Source organism: Dipodomys ordii, unplaced genomic scaffold (genome assembly GCF_000151885.1).
Source record: "Dipodomys ordii isolate 6190 unplaced genomic scaffold, Dord_2.0 Scaffold100, whole genome shotgun sequence".
Lineage (NCBI taxonomy): Eukaryota > Metazoa > Chordata > Mammalia > Rodentia > Heteromyidae > Dipodomys > Dipodomys ordii.
The window spans coordinates 4,285,058-4,304,136 of record NW_012267316.1 but is presented as its reverse complement, the minus strand read 5'-3'; the positions used below and the strand labels follow the sequence as shown (position 1 = coordinate 4,304,136).

The 19,079-nt window shown below is 40.6% G+C and overlaps 1 pseudogene; it reads right to left on the bottom strand.

The window, feature by feature from the left end:
• Nucleotides 1-14,726: 14,726 nt before the first annotated feature.
• Nucleotides 14,727-15,293, bottom strand: LOC105993798 (annotated as a pseudogene).
• Between the last annotated feature and the right edge of the window lie 3,786 nt (nucleotides 15,294-19,079).

Genomic DNA, 19,079 nt, shown 5'->3' with positions numbered 1-19,079 from the left:
TTAGCACTACAATCAGTAGGCTGAGTAAAGAACATTGCTCTCACCAATGTGAATAGACAATATCCCATCCAGTAAAGGCACAAACAACAACATAGGAGAAGAAAGGTGAATTATTCTCTGAGCTTTTGCATGCATCTTCTCTTGGCCTTCTTGGCTCCTGGTTGGAATGGGACTTACATGGCTTCCCTCTAGTTCTCAGGCCTTTGGACTTGGGTGAGGGCAGAGGTGAGAAGTTGGTGTCCAGCAAGGGAATGAGGAGTTCTATCTGTAATCCTAAATGGCCAGTAGCTGGTCAGCTCAGGCAAAGTTATTTTCCTCTTTGGGTCAGAGTGAAAACAAAAAGAGGGAAAGCAGAAGGAAGAAAAGAAGGAAGGAAGGAAGGCCATCTTATTGTGTTTGAGGAAGGATTGCTACAGTGAGATGCAAAGAGAACCCAACAAATGTTAATCAAGTAAATGTATCTCAATAAGCTATTTTATTAAAGAAACAAATAATACTGAGACAATGCCGTTTATAAACAACAACTACAACCTTGGACCCAAATTCAAGCAGACCTTGACATTCACACAGAATGAGATAAATACCAAACTCTCAATTTGGTAAGGGAAAGATCCTGAGAGAACTGAAACATGCCATAAAAAAGGCTTGAGAGATGACTCCTTGGGGACTGTTTACCCAGAAATCTTGCAGACTGGCAAAAGGGTTCACACTACAGGAAGCAGCTGCCAATCCCCAGAAGTTAGCGAAGTCCAGTGAGGCTTTCCTTTCCCAAGGAGTTGAGCCTTTACAACCCTGGGTCTGAGGTGCAGGCTGAGCAGTACACATAGCTATCAAACTTCAGGGTGAGATGTGATCATTCCCAAAAGTACAGGAAGGGTCTGATTCCTTTTTTTTTCTCCTCCACCTTGACCATTTCTGAACCTGGAGTTCAACACATGTACATTCTAAGGCATCTTCTAAGATGAAGTGATCACAGTCTATAGAGAAGTGATGTTAACCTTCTTTTACTGCAACACGTTACCTTAGATGATCAACTTGAAAAGAGGAAAGGTTATGCTAGAGGTGTGGCTGAGCAGCAGAGTGCTAGCAAGTGTGAGGTCCTGAGTTCAAACCCTAGTCCTGAAAAGAACCAACAAAAAAATGAGGAAAGGGGTTTTTTTTGTTTTGTTTTAAGCTTATAGTTTCAGGAGCTTTGGAACCTTTGTTTTGGTCCTGTGGCAGCACATTGTGGTGGGAATGCATGAAGGAGGAAGTGAGAGAGGAAGAGATAGAGGGATGTAGTTCTTTTTATTGTTGGGGGTGGTCATGGGGCTTGAACTCTGGGCTTGGGCACTGTCCCTGCACTCTTCAGCTCAAGGCGAGCGCTCTACCAATTGAGCCACAGTATCACTTCCAGTGTTCTAGTAGTTTATTGGAGATTAGAGTCTCATGGAATTTCTTGCCCAGGCTGGCTTTGGACTGCAATCCTCAGATCTCAGCCTCCTGAGTAGCTAGGATTCCAGGTGCCACCAGCGCCTGGCTGGGATGTGGTTCTTATCTTACCTTCAAGGGCAAGCCCCCAGTGACCAAAAGGCCTGACAATATGCCATGCTGTTGTTGTTGCTTTTGTAGTGATACTGGCACTTGAACTCAGGACCAGAGCTCTTTCCCTTAGCTTTTTTTGCTCAAGGCTGGCACTCAACCACTTGAACTGTATCTCCACTTCCAGATTTTTTTCTGGTCCTTTTTCTGCCCAGCTGGCATCAACCCATAATTCTCAGATCTCAGCCTAGAAGCCTGAGTAGCTAGGGTTCCAGGTTTGAGGCGCTAGCACCTGGCAGCCGTTTCTTTGAAATATTACACTATCTCCAATAACATCCTGATGTGGCAGTTAAGCCTGGTCTGATAACTGGGCCTTTACATGATCCTTATCCAAAACACAACAGGTGTTTTTAGTATTTAATTATTATTGAATATTAAAATATTCACCTCACTATGATTTTTTATTTTACATAGAAACCCTATTTGGACTAAGCCTTTAAAAGTAGACAGAGGAAGTCACTGGGCCTTTTATGCTAGATACAAAGGCAGCTCCATATTTGTTTGCTGCAACCATCAAATACAAGGGTACTTTGATGAAACCTTTTGTCCATATATTCAATGGAAATGGAAACAGAGAGATAGATCAGAGCCTACATAGGGTCATCCATCTTGTACTAAAACACTTGGATAATTAGAATGATTGCTATTAAATACAGCGTACATAAATTAATCATGTGTAAGTGGAAACACATTTGTTCTCTCTTCAGGGAGAAGCAAAATGAAAAAGCTGACAGATCATAAGAAGCCAAGATAGAATGCTCTTCTCTCAGTTGTCTCTGCATCCATCTGTCTTATACATACTCTTACAAACACATATTCGTTCCAACAATATGGTTTACTCAATTCATTCAAGCAGTAGACAGGAAACTCAGATGAGATCTTCCATGCCCCTGTTTGTTTTTGTTTGTTCATTTGTTTTCTTTTCTCAACTCCACCAATAACTTGTGGTGAGGAGAAGTAATATGAAGAACTTAATCTTAGATTAAAATACCAACTGTCACTGAATGGCTTTGGACCCTTGTATTTAGTGTGTCTTCCATTTATTCTCACTGAAACAAAACACTAGAGTCAGCCTAACTTTATAAAGAAAAGAGGTTTATTGGGCTCATGGTTTTAGAGATTCAAGAGTATGGCACTGGCTCAGCTCTGATGAAGTCTTTCATCATATAGCCAAGAAAGCTTGACTGTGTAGCTTTATGTTGGGTGACAATGGCAGATACCCATGTATGAAGCAAGATGCACAGAGGGTCCCGAGTGGGACAATACTTAGGTGTCTATGACAATCTGGTCATGAGAACTAACTCAGTCCCCATAGAATGACCTTATTTCATCGTAGGGCCATACATCTTATTTGTTTGTTTATGCATTTCTTTATTGTTGGTTCTGGGACTGGAACTCAGGGCCTGGACACTGTCACTGAGCTTCTTTTGCTTACAGCGAGCACTCTACCACTTGAGCCACAGTGCCACTTCCTGCATTTTTGTGTATGATTAATTGGAGATGAGTCTCACAGACTTTTCTGCCCTGGCTAGCTTCAAGTCATGATCCTCAGATCTCATCCTCCTGTAGCTAGGATTATGGATTTGAGCCACCAGTACCCAGCTTGAGGACATACTTCTAATGACCTATAGACCTCATACTTTATAACAAGGCACCACTTTTTAACAATTCTATGACAACTCCAAACACCATTATCCCAAGTCCAAGCTCAGGACATACGAACCTTAAAGGAGGAGGAAAATAAACATTCAAATCATAGCAACATCAGAAAATTTAACCCCATGTTTCTATGCTTAAATAGGGATACAGGTTGACCCATTGTAACAATAAGTTGTACAAGACAAAACGAACTTTACAACTTCGGTGGGGAGGAGGGAGAGTACTTGTGGAGGTGGGAAAGAAGGGATGGTAGGAGAAAAATAAAGGAGAAGGCAACAATGCTCTATAGGAAATGTACTTATTACCTTGATCATGTATTTGAAACCCCTCTATACATTATTTTTACAATAAAAAGCATACACAAAATAGAAATAGTATTTAGTTTATGGTTTGTTCACCTTTTAATAAAAAGGATCCATCTAAAACTGTGGTCAGAATGCATGGCTCATAAAGAAATGGTCAATCAAGGGCTTTTGGTATCATTAAAAACCTCTCACCATCATACCCTTTGCTTGGCAAAATGATGGAGAGGACACAGGCTAATAAAAAGACTGCTCAGGGCTGTTTTACAGGCCTCAGTGCAGGCCCAACTCATGCAGTCTTCAAGCGAGCCATAAAGGCCACATGGTAATGATGAACGCATGTGCTTCTGTAGAAGGTCCCACTGGAGTTCTGTGTTTTCAAATTAATACACCATCAGTTCTTTGCTGATAAACTGTAAAATGTGTTTGGATCTGCTCTGGGTCTGTAGTTTCATATTTGCATTCCAAAATACTTAAATTTATTCTATTTTATTTTTATTTATTTTATACCAGTACCTGGGCTTAAACTCAGAGCCTAGACACTATCTTTTAGCTTTGTTTGCTGAAGGCCAGAGCTCTATCACTTTAATCATAACTCAGTTTCTGGCTTTTTCATGGTTAATTGTAAATAAGCGTCTCCTGGACTTTCCTGCCTAGGTTGATTTCAAATCATGAGCCTCAGATCTCAGTATCCTGAGTTGCTAGAATTATAGGTGTGAGCCACAAGTGCCCAGCACCAAAATATTTTTTCTTTCTTTCTTTCTTTTCTTTCTTTTTTTAAATTAAGTTTGATATTATGACAATAGGGTCCCAAGTGGAAAGTTGCCTTATGTGTATTTTCTAGGACATGCTAAACTTGAAAATACACTTTAACAAACCAAAGCACACTTTAACAATTCTAAAAGAAAATTTCAAGGGATGGAAGTATCTTAAATGGTGAGATGATTTTGTTTTGCTAATTTATTCTTTGGGATGGTTTTTGACACTAAGCATCATGCTTCCTATGGAAATGGTAGGCAATGATAATGTGGCAGCTTTAGATATTTTTAATTTTTCTTGAACAATGAAAACAGCAAGAACAACTAAGCCCTGTGCTAAAAAACAGAGATAAGTTTTTATTTTCCAGTTTGGGGAACATTTATAATATGAGGCATATTCATTTATTTGAGTTTTTATCATGCCCCCAAAATATGTGAATACTAAATTTACATTTGGGGAAAAAATCCACTGGAAACATATATTTGAAGGACAAATTCCAAATAGGTTTTCTTTTTTTTTTTTAATTGTGAAAATACTGTACAGAGGGGTTACAATTATATGGGCAAGATAATGAGTACATTTCTTATCAAGCATTGTAGCCTCCTCCTTTGTTTCCCCTTCCCATCCCTTCCCATACTTCCCCTGCCCCCCACCCAATCCTCCCTGCTCCCCCTTTCCCCCCAACAAAGTTGTAAAGTTCGTTTTCCACATAACGACTTGTACATCTCATTGTTGCAATGGGTCCACCTGTATCCCTATTTAAACAATTTGTTTTTCCCCTTCCCCTCCGCAAATTATACCGACAAGCAGGAGTTATACTGTGGGGGAGGGAGGTACAAAGCAACAAAGATATAATCTTATAAATGTGTTAGAAACAATCGCATGAAAGAAAAAAAAACATTTGAATACATATCTTAGGGTTTATTTCCCTAACATCACCTTATCTGACCTTTTCTGCTTGACTCAGACATATACTAGATATTGCAAATAAGGGAAACCATGGGACCTATGTTTCTTTAGGCCTGGCTTACTTCACTTAATATAATTTCCAAATAGGTTTTCTTACTGTGCATTTTAAATTATTTTCATGATGTAGTTGAAAGTTTGAGGGTTTTGCAAATATATTCTACACTTAATTTATATAATTTCTGATTTATGCTCCTACATATTTTGGTGGCTTCTTAAAGTTTTGTTTTAAATCAGAAGGCTTTTTTATAAAAAAAAATCAGAGATACAATCAAGAAAGACACTTAGTCCAACTATTTCTCAAGCCATTTCTTTAACCTTCCTCCAGTGGAAACAGAGGAAATGTGTTGACTTGTGATATTCACACAGCTTGCAAACCTAAATACTAGTTGCTTGAGGGAAACACATTTGGCATGGTCCTGAGAGAGAAACATTCAGCATAGGTCTCAAAGAGAGAAAAACATATATATATATATATATATATATATATATATATATATATATATATCACTTACTATGCTTTTAAAGTACAATAAGAACAAATCCAGGAGACCCCTTAAGTGAATGCAGTTCTGAATTTTATATGATTGTCCTTATGCAGGAAAAGGAAATGTTACAAAAATTACAATTTACTAAAAGTAATACTACCAAAACCAAAGTAGATAGAACTAATTTAGCACCATGGGACATGGGAAGCCTTCCTCCTACCCAGGATCAAAGTTTAATTCCAGAAGATGGTCATAGGTCAACAAACAAAGCCCTGAGAGGAGCAATGACTGATCCTAATCTGTGGCAGGTTAGTGACAAAGTCAGGACACGACAGGACTTCCTTCTATTCAGACTGACCTAGTAGAACTTACTGTCCACCCGCCATCAGCTGCAGGATACCTGATTGCTCTAAGTGTCATGGTGTTCACAGAACATTGTGCAGTGTTGGAGATCTACACGCTGACCTGTCCAACATGGTAACATCCTGGCACAAATGACTGTCAGGAATGTGAAACAATTGGTTAGAGGACCTGAAATTTTAACTTTACTTATATTGAATGATTTGAACATATTGCATAATAATTTGAGTAATTTGGAAGGCCATATCTAGCCAGTGGCTGCTTTATCAGAAGATGCATCTCTTGAGAGTCATAGGATAGGACACCAAACTCCAAATGTCCTATCTGCTTTGGGCCCTATGCCTGAAGTCTGGGCCTGGGCGCTGTCCCTCAGCTCTTCAGCTCAAGGTTAGAGCTCTACCACTTGAGCCACAGCACCACTTCCAGCTTTTTTCTTTTTGCTTATGTGGTGCTGAGGAATCGAACCCAGGGCCTCAGGCATGCAAGGCAAGCGCTCTACCACTGAGCCACCTTCCCAGCCCGTGGTTGGAAGTCTTATACAGATCCAGGACTAAGTTGAGCAGAGAGGGAAGAGCCAGAGGCATCTGGTTCTGAGCATGAATTAGCAATGGCCTTGGCCAGGAGTGATGGAAGATGGCTCAAATGCTCTTCCAATCAAAACAATGAGAACAGTCAGAGGCCACGGAGTAATCAGAAATCTCTGCACCAACCTTGATGGATGCTTTTGGGACAGGTGATGGAGAGATCTGGCTGGAATTTACAGTGATGACTCTAGTGATTGGTTTAGGCTTACTAGTATATCTATGTATCTCTACTTATCATTCATATCTTTCCACCACTCCCAGCTATGTGGTATGGAGAGTGCTTATGGGGAACCACAGTGCCCATGTGGAAAATGTCATGTTCAACTAGGCTACACTGCTTATAATACAAAGCAAAAGTTGAAAAAACATAGAAAAAGTTTAAAAAAATGAGTACAGTAGTAACAGGTAACAAAAAAATTAAGGCTCATTTTATAACCCAGGTCCAGTTGAAGAAACATAAAACATCTTGCATACTGTCTTTCTCAAGAAGAAAATGTATTTAGAGTACAGCAACATGGTAATTTGTTTCAGTAATTTCTAAAATTTTCACCCCTAAAAAGAAACTCTCTGGTGATAAAGAAATAATAAGCAAATGATTTGAAACCATAGCCGATATTGCATTTATTATCTGAAAAGATATGATTTCAAAATAAAGAAGAATTGATGCTCATAACATTTTATTATCCTTTCAACTTTTTTTCTTCTACAGAAACTTTCTCAGAAATGAGTCGGTCCAATGCAGTTCAAGTAAAAAGATTCTTAAACACAAACTTCAACTATGGTTTTTCCAAATGTGATTGTTCATAGTAATCATAAATATTGCAGTAAATGAAAAAATATTACTCTTTTTACACTAATATATTGCATTAGCTATAGAAAGTGATGTCGGGTTTAAATTTAATTACTTCTATTTTATTTCTGCTATTTGCTGCTTGCTTTATTGTTTGTCTGAGTTTCCAAATATTTCTTAAAAGATACAATATTTCTTCATCAACTAGCAACAGAAACAATGTAAATAAACAATCCCTTACAAATTAAATGAAACCAACCAATCACAAGTACACAGGTACTGTTCAGATAAAGAGGAAATGGGCCTAGATACTGTGTCTGCTAAGACAAGAAGACTACTGGAGAAAGACCAAAGCTCACACTGCATATGGGCTGCCTATGGCTGAGGTGGATTCATGGCCTGAGACCATAGCAACCAGCCACAGGTGCAACTGGTTGCTCACTTGTAATGTCAGAACCATGGCAGCAGGTATGACTGAGACATCCCAGGTACTTAGACCCTTATCCTGAGGCATGTTTAACAGATTCTCCTTGCCTTGTTTCTCCTAGCTTGTATATCCTGCTGAACCAACCCATTCACATCTTTGTTATATACCTGTGTCTTACCTATAAGACTTTATTTATTCTTTTTATCTTACTTTCAGAATAAATGTTTGACTCTTGTCCCATGTCTATGAAAATTTTTATTCTTCATTCAAAGACAAGAACTTAAAAGATTGAGTTTAGAATAATGTACTTCTCTTAGGGTTTCCTTGAGTTCTCACCAAGCACTGGTGACAAGCATATGCAATAAGCAAAAGGATGAATTACATTCTGACTTCCTTGGAGTAGCCAAAACAGCAGGGAGAAGACAAAGTGGACTTTCATTAGCCCATGCAATTCATATAGCTTAGTTGTGAAAATAAGAATTGTTATGAATGTCCACTGCTTTCAAATACAAAGGGTGAATTCACTTCTTACCTAATTTGTGTTGTATTTTCTCTTCTTCAGAAAGCCACATGGAAAGTCACATGCAAAGTGTTCAGGCACTACAGGCCAAGGAAGTGACCTTGCTAACTTGATTTCCCTTTTCCATCACCACTTCTTGAAAGGTATTTCCTTCTCCCTGGATCCCTTGAAATTCTTTCTCTGAAACAAAAGTCTTTAAGTTTGTCAAAATCTGACTCACAAGACAATGTGTGCCCAATTCTCTTCCATGGCTTCAGGGAACAGGAAAACAACAACCTGGCTTTCCAGACTCTGAGAGACTAGTAGAGAGAGTTTGTGTAAGTTGAGAAATGTTGTGATGACTCCATACAACAATGCTTTGAAGACTATAAAAGAGGGAGAATATTTTAGAAATGATGGGGAAGGAGTTTTAGACACTTGGGTCAAAGGGTGTCTCTCTGAGGTTTTCACTATTCTGACACCAAAGTAAGGTAATCCAGCCATACACCTGATCAAGAAGAGAAGGATCCAGAAGGCAGAGGCACCACACCCTGACAGATGAGAAGGAGCTGAGTGAATTTGAGGAAAGCAAAGAAGGTGGGTGAACAAGGAAGTGGTGTAAGCTTGAAGCCAGAGAGGTAGGTGGGGAAGGAAACAGGATTTTATTTTTAGGGCAAAGGCAGTCATTGGAGTATTTTGAGCAGGACAAGGATGTTGTCTGATTTATGTTACTGAAAGGCCAGGGTAGGGCAGGATTCTTAAATAAGACATAAATAAATAAGCATAAAGGAGACGATTTCTAAATTTTGCTATGCAAAAAATTCTGTTACCCAAACCCAAGTTTAAAAAGTAAAGGGACAAACCACTGTGCAATAATCAGTTTCCAGACTATATAAGGTTTTTGTTGTTGTTTCTAAAAACAAGAAATAGGAAGGGAAAGTGCTGTAGAAACGTGGATTGAATGCATAAGAAAATAGAAGTCAATTCATGTGTAAAGATATTCAAAAAGACTGGCATTTAGAAACACCAAAAATTTAAATGACATAGGTAAGATACTACTTGATACCTGTCAGACTGGTAAAAATTACATAGGCTAACAATATAAGAATTGCAAAGAATGTAAATGGACAGAAGCTCCATTTTAAGTTGACCATAGATTGGTAACCAACATTTGGAGAGTGGTTTGGCAATATCAATATAAGTGGAAAATATCTACCCTGTAGGTATAGATTATAGATGGTAGATAAATTATTTCACAGACATTCAAGGAAATACATTAAATGTGTTCATAGTATGTAGCAGTTTTCAATAACAAAAGACAACCAAATTGTTGATAGTAAAATGGATTGATTTTATTTAATGTATTCTTGTGAAATGAATGTGTAGGACTCATAGATATTAAAATAGAATAATTTAACAAACTTATTATGGCTTGTAAGAAATAACAAGGAGGTGTTCTTCTACATCTTTTAGTCCAGGAAATCATTTATCTTAGGATTCCACATAATCTCAGGATGCCTATCTGATCCTTAGAGTACAGACACTGTGGGAAATGTTAATTAGAGACCTATAAGCATGGAAAGCAGCACAGTGTTTCAGGTGACCAATATCTAAGATTGTAGGACAAATACTGCCTTTATAAAAAGCCTTTTTGCCCTTGTCTGGGCTGGCCTCAAGTTCATGATTCTCCTGCTTCTACCTCCTGATTAGCTAGGATTCAAATGCTACCTCATTGATGATGTTAAAATATTTGGGCAAGAACTCATGGGTCTTGGTTCCTATGCCTGGTTTCTTGCTAATCACCTTACTAAATAATACCTTCTACTCTTCTTTCCCACAATTGGGTAACTTGGTTTCATATCTGCTACTCCAACTCTTCATTTTAAGATGGTGGGCACGTCCCTCAGTGCCTTAGACCATCTATGTAGGTCTATCAGTTACCCAAGACAGCATGCCACCTGATTCACTCTCCTCCCTTTGCTTTTAGTGGATCCTGGCTATCCTTGCTTAGTTCCTACTGCAGTTCTATCCATTCAAGTCCTTGCTCCTTACCACACTTGTGCAGTGTGCAAATAGGGAGCACATCATCATCAGTAATAACCCCATGGATGGAGCTTGAGTTGAGAGCGTAGATTTAATATGTCAACACACGGTAGCACAGTAAGGGGAGTCAAGTGGCAGAAGAAAGATAGCAGTATGGAATAAGGGATGGGGAATACTCAGGAGGTGTGTCAAGGAAGCCATCAGTTGCATGTAAGTATGTAGTGAGAACCAAGCTGGGGTTCAGAGACCAGGCCCTGAAAACGGAGGTGGCCAGACAGTAAAGCAGTGATAGGAATAAAAGATGTGAAGGTGATTTACCAAGATCCAGATGTCTAAGTGTAAGAGTGGGAGGTAAAAGAAAGATGCACATCATATTAGAACCATGGGATTAGAACCTTGCAGGAACATAGTTAGTATATAGTGCCAGAGACTAATTTAGATATATGTTAGGTTGGTTTTGTCCCAGGAAGATGAGGATGTCCTGGATAGCAGGTGCAAATTGGTAGGTCAGAGCTGTGTCTGGGGAGGGGGTGCCACAGCCAACAGGAGCCCAGTAGAAGGATGGAGGGCAGCTCTTCTCTGAGGCCCCACAAACCTACATTCAAATCTTTCACTCTCCATGAAGAGAGGTGGTTGAGGAGTTGAGCTAAGCAGTTTAAAAAGGTGGATGTGAGGGAGAAGAGCCGTTACAGGAGAGATATGTCCTCACCCCCCCACACACACACACTGCCATGGATGCCTGAAACTACCGAGGGCACCAGACCTACATCTACTCTGTTTTTTTCACTATATATCCACAGATATCTATGATGAGGTTTAATTTATAAATTAGGCACATTAAGAGATTAACAATAACTAATTAAAATAGATCAATTATAACAATATACTGCCATACAAGTTCTGTGTATGTGATCACTTTCTCACAAAGTACCTTCTTGTACTTTGACCTTGTCACTTAAAGGAAATTCTTTGCACTTTCTGTTTAACATAACTGAATGACCAGCATCACTGCTCTAGGGTCACTCTGGGACTCTTACTTTCCAGAATGAGGATTATCTGAGTCCATGACTGTGACACCATGACAGAGAGGTCTGTTAACAAAGATGACTCCTGAGTGACTACTGGACAGGTGGGCTATACTGTGTGGCTATGGAAACAAAGGCTTGAGTCACATCCAGGCAGGATAGAACTGGATAGCCCAAGATTTTATCACACTACTCTGAATGGTGCAGTTGAAAATGTAGGAATTGTTCACTTCTGGCATTTTCTATTTAATGTTGCTGGGGTGCTGCTGATTGCAGGTAACTGAAAATGTGAAAGGTGAAACCACAGATAGGCAAAATCACAAGCCACAGGGGACAATTGTATTAAAGATGATTAAAAGGAACTAAGCAGACAGCTCTGGGAGCCAGGTTATTTTCTAGAACACTGTAATGTTGATTTGTGCTACCATGATGGTTTTCCAAATATTGCTGTCAGACCAATGTTGAGCTTAGTGTGAATCTGTTGGAGGGGAATTGGGTAAGACAATCACATGAGGGTGGTGTGTTAGAGTGTCTCTGGTCAGCACACAAGAGACAGGCCAAAATCGCCATTGACTTTACAGTAAGCAAAATCAAGAGTATACAAAAAAAGCTTTCTAAAGAAGTAATGTCTGTGTGGCTTCACTCAAACACAAGCTTTATAGACATTCTGGAAGCTTCTTGGACTAATTTTCCCACAGAGATATTAATAGATGTCATATCAAATGGAGAGGGGTATGTGATGCGAGTTATATCTAATAAGACTTTGGACAAACATAAATCTCTTTGCCCCATTCTAAATTTGGGGTGTTTCAGTGCCTTTAAATGATATCAGCACTTATAGTCATAGTAATTATAGTCTAGACAGCAGCAACTTTCCTCTCTGTGGGATGAAGCATGTGGCCACCTCTGACTCACATTTTCTCCTGGGAATAAAAGGTAGGTGCTTGTGTCCAGGCACTAATGTCCCAGTTGATGATACAGACAACTCTCCCAATGTGACAGGTGCGTCTGAGGTCTGGAATCCCTGTACAGTCATGGGGGTGCTATCTTTAGGCCAGGCACCACCTTTCTAGCTTTTAAGGATGCTGTATTTTACTAAATCTAGAATACCACCAACTATAGAAGTACTAATGTTTTATGCACCACTAATTTTAAAAGTCATTACAAGTTGCAACCGGAAAACTGCATCCTTGCTAAGACACACCCTGATTCCAGAGATACTAAGGTGAAAACAGGAAGAAGTATAGACTAAATTAGAATAGATGGAGAATAGTACTAATGCTATGAAACCTCTGGAAGAGAATGGACTGGAGCCTTAACATAGGCTGAATGTTTTTTTCATTGATGCTGATGCCGGGGGACATGAACTCAGGAACTGTGGTCTTAGCTTTTTGTTTTTTTTCTCAAGGCTGGTGATCTATTACTTGAGCCACAGCTGCACTTCTAGCTTTGTGGTGATTAATTAGAAAGGAGAGTCTCCAACTTTTCTGGCTTCAAACTGCAAACTTCAGATCTCAGCCTTCTAAGTATGTGTTAGCTATTGGTACAAGGTACACAGCCTGGCCTATTTTTAATTAATTAATGAATTAATTAATGTGCATGGTCCTGCAGTTTTTTAACTCAGGTCCTGACCAACTGTCCTCAATTTTTTTGTGTGTGAAAGGCTACCATACTACCACTTGAATTACATCTCCACTTCTGGCTTGCTTTGATGGTGAGAGATAAGAGTCTCACAGACATTCTTTCTCAGGCTGGCTTTAAACCATGATTCTCAGATTTCAGCCTCCAGAGTAACAGAGATTACAGACATAAACCATTGGTGCCAGGCTATAGCTTGAACTTTTAAAGAGTAAACTAAATTCCAGGTCAAGTCAGTCACATGTGCAGGAAAGCTAACAGTGGCTCCAAGAAGAGTTCACAGGGGCTGGCCAGGAACCAAGAAGACCCCAGGGTCTTACAGTACCTGGTTCTACCCAGAGCCTGGTACAGGGGGCATACAGGCATGTGGATGAAGAAAGGCACTGACACCTGGGTCTGGACTCATTGGACTGGATGGATGAGTCTATCTTCACCTCATGTGGGGCTGACAGGGCTCAACTCCCCTCATATCTGGCAAGTGGGTGGCCTGAGGAGGTTGCACAATAGGCAGCTAAAGGAGCAGCAGGTGGGTTTCTGGCCCTGGGTGCAGGGAAAGGAGGAGCATGATCTTCATGGTGACCGTAGAGCTGGTGCTTCCTGGGTAGAGGCTGAGGGCACATGTTTTTTACCCCCTGAAATATCTGGTTGGAGTGATTCCCACCCTGAAGAGAAAAGGGGGTTCTTGCTACAACATAAATGTGCTTCCCACAATTTCACTTAAGGTCATTTGAGATTTAAATGACAAGTAATTTGTCCCATTCCACTGAGGCAGGAGCCATCAAGATAAACTTCCTTAAGCTGGGCACCAGATGCTCATTCTTGTAATCCTAACTACTCAGAAGGCTGAAATATAAGGATCTGAGGTTTGAAGCCAGCCTGGGAAGGAAAATCTATGAAACTCTTATCTTCAGTTAACCACCAAAAATGCAGATAAAGCCCCATCCTTGAGCAAAAAAAAAACCAAAACCCTAAAGGACAGTGTCTAGGCACTGAGTTCAAGCCCCAAGGCCAGCACACACACATAAAAGCATAAACTTCCATGCATAAGCCTGCTGCATAGATCAGGGTGGCAGTAACAGAATGAGGCCAGAGGACTCAGGATGTCCAATGACTGAGTGAAGCAGTGGAATGGCACCTAAGTAATCTCACACAGCAGCAGTATTACTAAACTCAGAGGTGGCCTATGTTCCCTCAGTGCCAGGCTACCATGCTAGAATCTGTGTGAGTGTGCGAAGAGAGCAACAAACTAGAGATAGTAAACCTATTTTCTATGGGCAGAGCTAACTAGTGGTTACCATTTAGGGCACTTTGTGTGGAAGTCAACAAGAATTGATGGAAAGTAGTGCAGTTCCCAAAGGAGCTAGTATAGAAAATGGAGGGGGAGGGGAAGCAATACACGAAAGATTGACAAGTGAAACTTCTTTCAGAACTGATAAAACTGAACAGAAATCAGGATGTATAATCACCAAAGTAATGGAGAGGGGAAAAATAAAGTGAGAAGCAGGGAGAATATTATCAGACAGTATTTTTTAAAAGCAATTAATTTTAATCTCTTCCCCAGGGTCAGAGTTGACCTTTAAGATGTCCCAAAAGATATCTGGCACTTTGATACAGGAGGATATGGTCCAGTCTTGTGCTGGTTTAGGATGCAGAAAGGCATATGAAGTTGTGGTTCAAACTACTCTGGGCTAAGGTGGGACTGAAGGAAATGGTTTGGGAGAGACAGGAAGGGTGTGGGGCTTGAGTTCTTATTAGCAGAGGTAGTTTGTCCTGGTGAACACTGGAGCAGACAGGGCAGTATGAACCCTCAGGCTGGGTAGCAGCTGTCGTGGTAACTCTTATCTGTCCAGTTCACCAGCTCACTTCTTTGTAACCCCAACTGGATCTCTGGGCCCCTTCCTCAGAATCGCTGCCATGGATGATGTTCCTGCTGATGTAGACACTGAAGTCTCCTCAGATGGTTCCGGGGGCAGCCTCGGTTGAGTCATTGTATCCTATCATGGCTCTTGAGGCCTGGACCACATTGTATCCTTCCCAGACCATAGCCACCATGGGCCAAGAGCTCATGTAGTTTATGAGGGCTAGGTAGAAGGGTTTCCTCTGTAGGTCCTGGTAGTGCTCAGCAAGGATGCTCTCTGGGGCCTGTAGCATCTTCATCCCAACCACCTTGAAGCCACACCTCTCAAAGCACTGGATCACAGCCCCCACCAGCCTCTGCTGCACCCCAGAGAACTCTCCTGGGCACTGGTGCACTCATCTGGATGGAGGCCTGCACTGCAGGCTGCACCCCCCATGGGGTCTATTTTCAGACAATATTTTAAAAAATCAGAAACTGAGGGGAAAGGAAACAGCCATTAGAAAACTGAGACAAACAGAACATCCATATACAATGGTAGCAGTTCATTTAAATATGTGAGTATTCATCATCAATATAAATGTGTATACATACACACACACACACACACACATCAGCCCCAAGCAGTATCTCCTGAGCTTTCCTCTGAAACTTATTGACTTTGATCTTTCCCTTCCAGGAGTAAGAGGTATACTAGTAGAAGCTACAAGATAAATGTTTCACCCAACTTCACTTAAGGTCATTTGGGATTTAAATGAATGGTACAAATTACTGGGTTTTTTTAGTTTTTTTTTTTAGGGAGACATTTCAGGTTTTTTAGGGAGACATTTCTATATGTAGAGAACAGTAATCCAGGACCTTTTAGATGAAAATCTGCACTGTATGAAACCCCATGCCAAATGCAAAAGATTTAAAGACAAATCCTTGTCTCTGGAGTGAATAGTGGCCTTGGAGCTAATGGGTGACACAAACACATGAGTTTATTATAGCACTAGATGAGTCACAGATGTCCCTGACATAGTGGGAGTCGAGGCCAATTTATGAAAGAAGTAAGGTCTGAATGGGGTTCTGAGGGATGAGTAGTAGGAGGTAGCCTAAAGTAAAGGGCATTTCATATAGTTAAATTAGTGTGAACAAATCACAGAGGGGGAAAAGGTCCTAAATGACTTGGGAAACTGCAGGCAAATGGGTGTTACTGCAGACGCAGAGGGAAGGAAGTAGCTGAGAACTGTTATTTCAGCCTTTGAGCACCCTTCAGGCCAGGACAGATTTGGAATGAAAACAGCCCAATCTCTAACGGCCTAACTCCTGATCTCTAAAAAGAAAATCCTTGGACTGTCTCTCCATGTTTTCCAATCAAATTCCTTCTTAAAGAGTTGTTATGTGGGGCTTCAAAGAAGAAATCGGGAAAGGTGTCTTGGCTCTCAGCGATCAGGCAGGTGGTAGCTCAGAGCTTCTGGTCTTGGGTGCAGAAAGTCTGGCAATGGAATCTCTGAGCTCTTTGGCCTACAGTCTGAATAGTTGGTAAATTACTTAGTCTCTGAGCCACAATTTTCTCCTGATTAATGATGATAAGTAATCTTTTCTGAAAACTGTGAATATAGGTATAATCATGTCCCTCATTGCATAGATGAGAAATTAAGGCACAGAAACCCACATAACTAACCCCTATCACCCAGCCTCAGGCATGGCTGTCTGCTTATAGATTGTATGTGGGAAGATGGATGTAGGTATACCTTGTACCCATAGGCACTGGACATATGATGTGTGTGATCTATGACCCAACACTCTCCTCAGCCTCCCACATAGCCCTTTCCTTCTTTTGATCAGTCCTGGTGTTTTCCGTGAGGAGTGATAAGAAGTTCCCTTACCTATCTGTAATGAATCAAAGGTGTAACACATGTTGGTTCAATTCCATTTAACCCAAGAAAATGTAGCTTTGAAGTTGTTCAGAATCACATTCTGTCTTGGGTGGATAAAAAACAAAAGTTCTTCATTTCTTAATCCTCCCAGGTCCTACAAGCACTGGATATGACTACTTTGCCCATATAGAAAGCAGCTTTGAGAGACAAGTATTTCTTTCTTCCAAGTCCTTTTTTCAGAGTATATTGTGAAATGAAGGCAGGTAGCAGCCAGACAGGCACCCTGGATATGCAGAATTAACTTGTCAAAATACAATCCAGTTATTAGACATTTTCTCGTTCTTTTGTCTTTACACCATTCCAAATTTAGACTGAGACAGGACCCATGAAAGGCAGATGAAGGGTGATAAGAAGAAGCCCATATATGAAATTGGCTAATGTTTCCATTACTGAACATTTTGAAACTCTTAACCCTTGTTGTAAATTCCACATCAATCACATCCATGCTCCAATCCCACTACTTGATGGAGGAGCTTTGCTGGGCTGCCCAGAAAGCTGACATTCTGTGTGGTGAGGGGCCTGGTTGGGAGTAGTCAGATGAGCGTGGTTAAGGTTGGTGGTTGCTGCATTCCCTGTGTGAGCCCAGGTCATGCACTGGTGCCCTATTAAATCCTGACCAGAGTGAACGGTGCTTTGGGTCTGACCATGTGAAAGACTGTGCCCCTGCTAAACTTCGTAGAGAAAAATCACATTCTCTCAGCCACTTCCTTTTTATCTAATGAAATGTGTCACCCAATGTTATCTAATTCTATACTGATCACATATTGAATGTGAAAAACTTGAAACAAGTACTGAAAAGACATCAGTGTATTTATTGTTAGTACCATCTATGGACAAAGAAAAACTTGGCATTTGTTAATGATATGGAGATCATCCCACTCATGTCATTCTAGAAAAGAAGTATTTTTCTTTATGTTCAAAGCCTTTGTCCAGAATACAAGTCCTTGTTCTACTCCCTGGATACACAGACATACACTTCCCCAGTAGTTCAGTACTTTCTCAGAATCTAAAGTATAAAATAGTGATGATTTCAGGCCTGGAAGGATTTATGGGCCTGCCTAGTTGGGTGGTAAATAACACATAATATCTCCCACCAATACTGAGAAGGTGAAGATAGTAACAGAAGCTGAAGAGCACCTCGTCCCTTAAACAAACAAACAAACAAAACAGAGAAAAATGCCACCTACAGAAGGCTGGGTGTGGTGATGCACACTTGTAATTGCAGTACTCAGGAAGCTGAGAGTAAGACTGGAGAAGTGTGAGTTGAAGGCCAGCCTGGGCTCCATAATGAGACCTGATTTTAAAACAAAACGAACAATAACAACATGAAAACTAAACAGCCACCACAAATGAAAGTAAAATCAAACAAAACAAAAAGAAAAGCACCTGTAAGGCCAAGGTTCCCAGAATTTGTTTTCCATGTTCCCACACCAACAGAAGTTAAGCTGTGTTACAAAGTTGACAGACAAACCAGTTCCTAACAAAGCTTCTTCTGCAACTCAGTGTCTGTAGGCTCTTTCTCCCAAGCCGTAACAGAGCAAAGTTCTATAGCATTACCCTCCCATATAGCCCACTAACATTCTAGTCCCTTTTCATCTAGGTACAGTCCCTGGGGTATCACTTTGAATTTTTATAACATTCAGGAATAAAATGTGTCCTGTTCCTGTGTGCATGCTTGTTCACACAGGCAGCAGATGACCACCCAGAAGGGCACACTCTTAAGACCATGTGGGAGATGGGGACCAGTTTGAAGCCAAGACTGCATGGGAACATTTTTCACTGTGAAAAGCAGCTGACAGCTCTGCTGCTGTCCATAGAACTGAATGCCTGATCTTGAATAAAGAGGCCATCCTGTCAGGCCAAAGATGGGATGTCTTGCTGTCTCTCTTTGTCTTCCTGGTCATGCGTGTGTGCAGTTTTGTGTACATATCTTGAACTCAGGGCTTCATGTTCTCGCTTGCCTTTTTGCTCAAGGCCAGCCACTGGAGCCACGGTTCCACTTCTGGCTTTTTGCTGTTAGAAGGAGGTAACAGTCTCACAGACTTTCCTGCTTAGGCTGGTTTGGAACTACAGTCCTCAGATCTCAGCCTCTTGAACAGCGAGGATTACAAAGTTGTGCCACCAAAGTTGTGGTGAGTATGCTCATTTTATAAAAAGTCTGGAATAGAATCCTGCAAAAAG